Here is a 10,519-nt window from a genome sequence, read left to right as displayed (position 1 = left end):
CAGTTTTGGTAAAAATGAGGGTTTTGGCGTATGATCTCCAAAATTTTCAAAACTTATTTATTTATATTAATCTTAATGTAGGAGATGCTTGAATCCCTTATTTTCCGTTTAAATGATATTTATCGAGTTATATGCTATATAGCGGATTTTGACCAAATGAGTGTAACATGTGATATGAAATGGAATATGTGAACCTATTTAAATATGTATATGAACTATGAGAAATGGAGTTCCATTTTTACTATTTGAAAATGTGGCAAACAAGTGTTGATTATATACCAAGCTTCATATATGAAAAGGGCTAAACTGAGAGTTTGTGTATCGATTTATACCACAGTATGAATGAATGAGGTTATGAAAATACTAAAACTGTACAGATGATTTTTGAATTTGAAACAAGTTAATTTGTTTTATCATAAATAGTATATATGATATTTGAAACCGCAGCTTGTTACTATCAGAGCCTTAAAAAGCTCACCGTTATATGAGAGCTTTAAAAAGCTCACCATTATAAGAGAGCTTTAAAAAGCTCAATGTTATATGAAGTCTTAAAAAGCTTAAGTGCAGTTCCGTTGCTTTACCGGATATAGTGCAACCACACATCTGATTTTAGTGTGGGTCGAGAGATAGTTGGCTGGATTTGGAGTGTGCCACTGGGGGATTAATAGACCAGGTTGTTTCAATTGGACTATAGTAAATTGCACAACCCGAGCCAAGGGGTAGTGTTGGCATTTGTTATTATTGTTTCTAAGCTAGACAATGTTCTAAATATGCATATACATGATTTAAAAACTAAAATGGGCAAAGTCACAAGTTTGAATACCAGGCAGAGGGATCGTATAGTGTATGGGCCTATACCCTACCCTAACCTCAGGAACTCTCGCTTGCAACAATGCCTAATTATCTATTGTAGGAAATATCTATATATCTTCTATATTACCATATTGAGAATATGCTATATATATATATATATGCAACTGCTTTCTACTAGTTTGAATATGTTTGGTCATACACTAATGTAATATCTTCCACCTTACTGAGAAGCGTCTCACCCCAACATACAACCTTTGTTTTAGGTCTTGTAAGACGTCGATCCTAGTTGCTAGAGGGACTTTAAGTGTCGTGTTGTGTTTAGATTATGTAAGTTTTTTGTATATGTAATAGACTCAGTTCAGAATATCTTTTGGAGATTGTAAGAATATGTCATGTTTTAAGTACGATTGTATGTATTTGAGGATATAGTTAGAAACTCTGATTTTGTCTTATAGATTCCATATGGATGTTTATGTTTTCCGTTGTGCATGAGATTAGATATCAGAATGAAACACTCGTATATCCCTATTCAAGGTAGGTTGTATATGTATGTTTATCAGATACATGCGTATTATACAGGTATAGTAGCACTCTAGGGCCGTATAACGGGCCGAGGCATTATAGAAGCAACTATGTCTAACGCTCAAAGAACAATCTTGCAAGCCGATCAAAAGAAGGATTGCAAGGTGAAGTCCGTAATCTACCAAGGCTTTGATGAGGCAACATTTGAAATCATCGCCTTTGCCAAAACATTCAAAGAAGTTTGGGACTCTTTCCATTAAACACACAAAGATGCTGACAAAGTAAAAAAGATTCATCTTCAAACATTGCGAGGTGATTTCGAATCCTTAAGAATAAAATCTACTGAATCTATTGTTGGTTACTATACACGAGTTATGGTAGTATCAAATCAATTAAGAAAAAATGGAGAGACTCTTAATGACGAGAGAATTTGTGAAAAAAATTTGCAATCTTTGGATCCAAAATTTGATTATATAGTGGTGACTATGGAAGAAACAAAATAGTTGGAAACCATGTCTGTAGAAAAACTTGTGGACTTACTCCAAGCCCATGAGCAGAAAGTCAACAGAAGAAGTGAAGATAAATCACTGGAGCAAGCCCTCCAAATGAAGTTGTCCTTCACTATAGATAAATACAACAAAGGGGGGACGTCACAGCGAGGTAAAGGACGAGGCCGACAATCTCATGGAAGAAATTTTGGAAATTTTGAATCTAGAGAAGGTGGCAGAGGCGGAAGAGGTCCCACTAGAGAAGGACGAAATCAACAGAACTATGTCCCACGAGACAGAGAACAAGGAAGAACAAAGGGATACAATAACCGTTTGAACGTAGACAAGAGAAAAGTTCAGTGCTACAACTTCCACAAGTACGGACACTACAACAATGAGTGCAGAGGTAATCCCCAAAATCCCGAAGTAAATGAAAATGCTAACTTTGCAAAAAATGAGAAAATCGAAGGAGAATCATTGATGCTGATGGCACACAATTCAACCCACCAGGACCAAAATGTTTGGTACCTTGACTCTAGAGCCAACAATCACATGACTGGAAGAAAGAACCTGTTTAATGAACTTGATGAAAAAGTTTAGGGAGAGATATCATTTGGTGATCTCTCTAAAGTCCCAGTTCGAGGAAAGGGAAATGTCCTAATCAAGAGGAAAGATGGAGACCATGTTTTTATCTCCAACGTGTACTATGTGCCAGTCATGAAGACTAATATACTTAGTCTCTGACAACTTGTGGAGAAAGGCTACCGAATTAGTCTTAAAGATAAGTAGATGGTGATAATAGATGCTAGAGGTAAGCTCGTTACTCGAGTACAAAGGGCAAAGAATCGAATGTTTCCTCTCACCATTCAACATGATACGCAAAGGTGTTTGAGCGCTATCATCAAAGACAAAGACTAGCTATGGCATCTCAGGTACGGACATCTGAATTTTGAAAGTTTGAAATAGTTAGGAAGCAAGAAGATGGTGAAAGGCTTACCCATTATCCACTACCCAAATATGATATGTGAAAGCTGTATTCTGAGCAAACAACACAGCAATAGCTTTGGAAAGCAAGCCGACTAGAGATATACCATGCCACTCCAACTAGTTTACACAAACATGTGTGGTTCATTACGGTCATTTTCACCGAATTATGCACACCCCTAAGTGTACCTAATAATTTTTCCTTAAAGGTGTCATAGATTTAAGTACCATTAGTGAGAAGCAACACTTGGATGATTGGCCAACTTTAAGACTTCTTTTGAAAATAATAAAAGAAATTTATTTTATATTGTATTTTTGTCTTTACTAAATTTTTTTTGAAATAAATACTTGTAATAATGTAATTAAAAATTAAAATAAAATTAAATACTAATTATATGTAAAATCAAAATTCTATTTATTAAATGTTCATGACTTTCTCCGCCTTTTTTTTTTAACTTCCAACCTTACTGTTAAAATTTTATTATACTTACGGGGGTTCATTTCATCCATTGATCTCTTCCAATTCCTCCATTAATATTCAAACTCATCACTTTTCGTCTTCCCCTCGATCTAACCTCCATTAGCGCCCATCCCTCAGTTCCTCTATATAATAACCAAACTCCTTAGCAATTCCCTCATTCCAATCAAATATGGCTTTCCTCATCAAATTCCTCGTCGCAGCTTGCTTAGCTTGCACCATCGCCGCCTCGCCTGCCGCGGCGGTGCGGCCTCTCGCTGCCCGGCTACAGGCGGACAACTCGTCGGAGAGCAACAACTGCTGGGACTCGCTGTTCGAGCTGCAGTCGTGCACGGGGGAGGTCATCCTCTTCTTCCTCAACGGCGAGACCTTACTCGGCCCCGACTGCTGCGGCGCCATCCAAACCATCGAGCGCCATTGCTGGCCCTCCATGCTCGGCTCCCTCGGCTTCACAGACGAAGAGGGAGACATCCTCCGGGGCTACTGCGACGCCGAAGACGGTTCCAACGCCGACCACCTTCACTCGGGGCCGCCGCCTCCGTCGCAGGGAACTGCCGCGGGAAACGCCGTAGGTGTCTTGCAGAATGAGCTTCCTTAGCTAATGAATGCGCATGTACTTTTCTTTTCCCGTTTTCCACTTTTGATGGATTACAAATAACTTATATAATAAAGTGAAAAATCGCAGCAGTTGAACAGACAAGAATTCTTTTTTTTTTTAATTACGTGATTTACTATGGAATAACATGCATCTTGGGTTTTAGGGATGTAAGCTTTGACTCTCTGTTTTAGTTCTGTTTTCAAGCTGTGCAGGTCTCACTTTTAAGTGAATCTGCAGCTTTGTATTCCGACAAGGTACCTGCATGCTTGTTCCATAATATATCATTCAGTTACTACTTAAATAATAATAATAATAATAATAATAATAATAATAGTCAATATTTAACATTTTTAGATTTTTTAAAAGCCTCGATAAATGTGGACTTGCACTAAAAATATATTTATCACTGCTAACCTCATCTTTTATATTTGTATTGAATTTCAAATCATAGAACTTGGAAGACATTTTTAACTTAAAAAAATTAAAAAAAGAAAAGAAAAATTTGAAGAAATATATTTTTTCATGTTTTGTTGTAGAAAAAGAGAACAAATTTATAGAATTAATGATGAAGATTTCACATGATTTATCTTTTTTTTCCATAAAATATATTAACAAATTTTATTTTTATATACAAAGATAATACATTGTAAAAAAGAGATTTCATTTTTATCTTCTTTTCCTTTTTTTTCCCCTCATCCAAACGGAGGTACATGACATGATTAACATTATTACCAATCCTTTTAAGTGAATTGAGTGCTCTTGTGAGATGATGACTGCTTTAATGATTAAAATGCAAGACTTTAGAATAAGGCCTTTGATCATGTAAGTAGAGAATGTTTATTAGTCATTTTGGGAACCTTGGGATTTGGATCAAAATGAAGGAGTTGGATTGCCTTCAGTATATTTATAGTTTCCTATTCGTCACTCATTAATGGAGAGGCTTCGGGCTTCTTCCAAAGTTTTAGAGGGCATTATTAGGGAGACCAACTCTTTTCTTTTTTCAATAGTCATAGAAGTTATGACTCGAATGATTAATAAAATAATTGATCTTAAGCTCGTAAATGGAATCACTAACTCAAAATAATGTTGAACCTATCAATATCTCTCACTTATTTTTTGCATATGGTACGATAATTTTCTATAATGACTCTGCTAGAATTCAAAAGTTTGAGAACTTTACTTCTCTCTTTTTGTGACAGTAGCTAGAATCAAAATTAATCTTCTTAAGAATAATTTTTTCTTGATTAGTAAATTGGACAACCTTGAAACTTTTGCTGAAATTTTGAAATACACAATTAGTGGTTTTCATACCATTTACTTAATTGAGCCTTCCTTTGGGTGACAAAGCTAGCTCCGAAAGCATTTGGGACCTAAGAGTGGAGAGGATGGATTCCAAGTAGGCACTTTAGAAAGCAAGATTTTTATCTATGAGAGGCCGACTAACTTTGATTAGACCAATACTAGTCAACAAGCCAATTTATTATTTGTCTATTCCCTCATAGGTTTCTTTTAGGATAGAAAAGCCTGGAACTTCTTATGGAGAGGTAATTGAGAGAAGTTTATGTTGACTTTTTGAGTCCGATCCCTATTTTGATTATGACAAATCACAGTATTTCATTTGTGTGTTTAGTATATGAACAAATTTATATCTCTGTAAGCACGAATGACAGATGGAAAATGGAAGCCATATCAACACTTAGATGATCATACCTCGGCGTATTCCATGATGTATTAAGGAGCAGAAGGATGAAGATTGTAGACACCCTATTTTGTCTGAGCCAAATATAACAAAGGCGTTATTATTATTATTATTATTATTATTATTATTATTATTATTATTATTATTATTATTATTATCAAGAAAAGTACAAAAAAAAGAGAAAAAATGCATCAAAATACAAAAAGAGAAATACATAAGAAACAAAAAAATAAAAAAAAATAGTACAAATACAATATATATATATATATATATGTGTGTGTGTGTGTGTGTGTGTGTGTGTGTGTGTGTGTGTGTCTATTATGTATATATGTATATAAAAAAAAAAAGAAGAAAAAAAGGCCTATAAAAAGGCTATGTGCAGGCCGAGGGTACTAGGGGGACTGTTCACGCACAGCACACGCGAGGGGGGCATTATTACGGAGTTTTTTCCTGATTTATCTTTATTTTAAAATAATATATTAAATAATACCTTATTCGAGAAAATATTTCCTAGAATGATGCTCACGTAATCTCGCTGCTTGGTCCAGCGAGATTTAAACAAATCTTGTTGGACCAAGCAGCGAGATTTAAAAGGCCAAGGAAATCGAGTGTTAATGCGTGTCAAGGCAAATCTCGCTGGACTAAGCACCAAGATTTGCTTGGAAAATGGAACGACCGATCGGTGTGTGACGCGTGGCAAATCTCGCTACTTGGTCCAGCGAGATTTGCCTTGACACCCTTGATCAACTCCTCCTTTCTCCTTCACTTCCCTCACGAATGCACAGTCACAGCAGAGAGATCACATAGTCTGGCAGGGAGGAGGATGGCAGCAGCAGCAGGCTAGTAGGTGGTCGTTCGTTGTGGCAGGTGACCATTCGGGAGCTCGAGTAAGCTATAAAAGGGGAGAAATGGAGTATGTATTTCTTACCCTAAATATATTTTGTTTTCATTGATTATTCTTGATTAATTTGAATTGGATTTGAAGATTTGTTATTATATATTCATAATTTTGTATTTTGCTTTCGATTTGTTGTTTGGAAGCTGCATTCGGAACGTCGATCTGAGGTAAGGCTTTTATTTCATTATTTGTATTTTATCAAATTAAAATTGTTATATATAGATTTATTAAATATTTTTGGTTAATTTGCTTTATAACTACAACAATGGTACAATTGTTTTTTAATCATTAGCATATAAAATTTTTTCCAGTGAGGTGTTTTCAATGTATAAAAAGATATGTAAATGTGATTTTGCTACTAAAATCTTTAAAATTCTTCTTTTTTGTTCACTTAATGATCAATTATTTTGTTTTAAAAAATTTGAATAAATTTAAAATTTATTATTTGTTGGCACTTCTAGATCTAAATTTTTTTTCTAATTTTTTTTTTCAAAAGTCATGTTATTATTTATCTAAATAAATGTGTTTTATTTGCTAATATTATTTTTAGGTACTACACTTCTATTGATGATTTTATTATCTTGCACAATAATTATAGTGGTAAAATGATTTGGTTTTAAAAATTAAGGGTGTGTTTAAAATGATTCGGGTTGCCAATTGATGGGAGGCCCGTCACTGGTTGTACGGCTAGACCAGTAGAGGAGGGGGCAGTCGGTCAGGGAGGAGCATTGTGTCGTATGTGCAAGCGATTGTTAGGGGTGGTGCCACCTGATAGCGAGATGGTTAGTGCCCACATCCGCATGCAGTTTCTTGAGGGGGAGATGTTTCGCTAGCTCTCGACAGATGCAGATGTTCATATTGTAGCGTGCCACTCACAAGCCCACTTGTTGCGTTTGATATGTGGGACGCTGTTTTGCCATTTTTCAAGGAGTTATGCACACCTGATGTTCCTTCCACTTCTTGCGGAGTTGACAGAGATGCGCTTGTATAGTTGGGGGTTCACGACGTTAACGTGGCTTTATAGGGAGATGTGTCGCGCTACTGACCAGTTGCGACAGGAAATCTCTAATCCACTCCGCTTACTACAGGTTTGGGCTTGGGAGAGATTCACTTCCTTAGCACCTATGCGCCGTGGTGTCCTACATATTGGGAGGGATGAGCACGATCGTCTGATTGACCCAGTCCCTCTCGCATTCCGGTTAGTAACTTCATTCACAATGCATACATACTAGTCGTTGTACTTATTAACTTACGTATTATTTTGTACAGATAGAGGGATGAGTTGAGGGAGCTGTTGGTTGTGCAACATACGTTGCCCTGGTACAGGTTCGAGTTGGACATGCACCGGGAGCATGAGGTATAGTTAGATTCAAGTGTAGCACATCATAATCGTTTTCTATCAAATACATGACCCACCTTTTACATTTTACTTATCTTTAAGTGCAGTTCATATGGACACCCTACAAAAATGATATTCTAGCCGACCTACCCACTGATTATGTCACGCCCCGAACCTGACAATGGGACCCAGGGGTGAATTAGTAACCTAACCTGTCCCTGTATCATACAAAACACCAATGATACAATAATGAATGAGGGTCCGACCCCGTGGGGTTCCCATACACCCTATACACATTCACATACATGATATATACACAGTAAAAAATGTTCTTTCTATATATACGTTTTACCATACCAGAGTCTATACAAAAGGAGTGTAAGCTCCGTAATACAACACATAAACCTGGGTGCCAACCAAAGCCCAAAACGACAACTCGATATAGTCCTAGTACTTACACTAGTACTTCACACAGTACACTGACCACTACACTCCCAACACAAGGACACTAGTTCCGGTTACTCGAAGGACCTAAAAAACATGTACGTCTGATAGGGATGAGACACCTCCTAGTAAGGCAGATTCAGGTTATATCCGTATGTGGCATATGAGTGTTATCATGACATAAAACATACACATTTCAATACAGTTCCAGTATTTTCATAAAAACAGTTCCAGTATAGTGCTCTTCACACACACACATGATCAAGTAACCCGATGTCGTCACACCCTTCGGCTTGAAGCTGGCCCGCATTACACGGTGTCCCCGGCACATGGCGTAGCCCTAGGCTCCCATGGAATCGTACCGGTACATCTGGTGGATCCACATCCTTCGGTGATCAACCGAAAATGTGGTATTTCACGCCCTTGGATTTAGAGCTGGACACTCTTGCCACTGGCAGGTGGTATTTCACACCCTCGGATATAGAGTCGGGCACTCTTTCACAACTTGGAACAATTCGGAACCCCGTTCCTATATCTCATTTCAGAAAATCACAATTCATGCATGTTCATATAACAATTCAATCCACACCCATTTGGTAATCTAAAAATCATGATTTTCCAAATATATAGTTTAAACAAGTCAAGGCACGACCATCTCCATAACACAATATATATCACAATATATCCACGACTTTCTAACGAAACCAGAGATGTAACCTAATGCCTCCTTTTTCCCAAAACTGTAACATGAAAATCCCATAATTTCCACCCATTAGATTTCCCCAAATGAGTAGTCAAAACACACACAGGATCATGAACTACAATTCTACCAAATATGATTTCGAAAATAACAGATATAAACAGAATCCCCTTACCTTTTCCCAAAAATCCAAACCCGAATTCTACGGCTCCTAAACAGCGAACCGAGTTCCCAAAACCTATAAATTACAGTATAAAACATACTTACAATTCCATTCCCTACAGAACTACCAAAATGGAAATGAAAATCGAGCCTTACCTCGATTTTAGGTCAAATCTCGAAAACGCTCGAAACGAAGATCTGTTCCACAAATCTCGAAGAGAATCCTTCCCCGATCCTCGTAGTAACATCAGATCATCGATTCTAACAATGTACAGCGAAGAAATCTAGAAAGAGAGAGTGGAGTTCGAGTTCTTAGAGAGAGAGAGAAAAAAAAACTTGATAACTTAGCTTCTAAGCAACTCAAATGGATATTTATAGCACCTTTGACTCGAGCAACCATGTCGACGAGGCGGCGTCTTCATCGATGAGTTAACGTAGGCAATTCATCGACGTAGTGGTGGCCTCATCGACGAGCCTAAGATTTCTGGATTTCCCAAAACCTCTCGGCTTCTCCTCGTCGACGAGCCCCCCTTTTTGTCGTCGGACAACAAAAGAGCCTTCGTCAATGAACCCTGGCTTTGTCGACGAAGCCTGCTTAATTTACTGTTTTCCCCTTTCCTTATTTATATATTCCAGATCTCATAGATCGGGTTCTTACAAATTATGCATTCGGAGGGATCACAATTGACGTTCAGTACGTTTTTCCACCCGCACACGGATGGGTAGTATAAGAGGACTATACAGACACTAGAAGATATGCTACGGGCATGTGTACTGGATTTCGGTGACAGCTGGATACGGTATCTACCACTTGTCGAGTTCGCGTATAACAACAATTACCAGACCAACATAGAGATGACACCTTGTGAGGCATTCTATGGTCATTAATGTCGATCTCCATTATACTAGGATCAGGTAGGCGAGCGGCAGATACTGGGTCTAGAACTGATTCAGTAGGCCTCTGCAAAGGTCGAGTTGATTAGGGAGAAAATTAAGGTAGCTCAAAGTCGGCAGAAGAGTTATGCTGATACTCGCCAATGGAGCTAGAGTTTGAGGTAGGAAGTATGGTATTCCTAAGGATCGCTCCGATGAAAGGGGTGATGAGGTTCGGGAAGAAGGGGAAGTTAAGTCCTTGGTATATTGGGCCTTTCGAGATCTTGGAAAGGATAGGTTCGATTGCTTATCGAGTGGCTTTACCCCCAGCACTATCCAGAGTCTACGATGTGTTTCACGTGTCAGTGCTGAGGAAGTACATGTCAGATCCATCACATGTGCTGAGTTACGAACCTCTAGAGATTAGTGATGTTTTATCATATGAGGAGGTATCAGTACATATATTAGATCGGAAAGTTTAGCAGTTGCGAACTAAGGAAATACCGTTAGTGAAGGTATTA

This window comes from Malania oleifera, chromosome 12 (assembly GCF_029873635.1).
Source record: "Malania oleifera isolate guangnan ecotype guangnan chromosome 12, ASM2987363v1, whole genome shotgun sequence".
Taxonomy (NCBI): domain Eukaryota; kingdom Viridiplantae; phylum Streptophyta; class Magnoliopsida; order Santalales; family Ximeniaceae; genus Malania; species Malania oleifera.
This window is presented reverse-complemented; position numbering follows the sequence as displayed.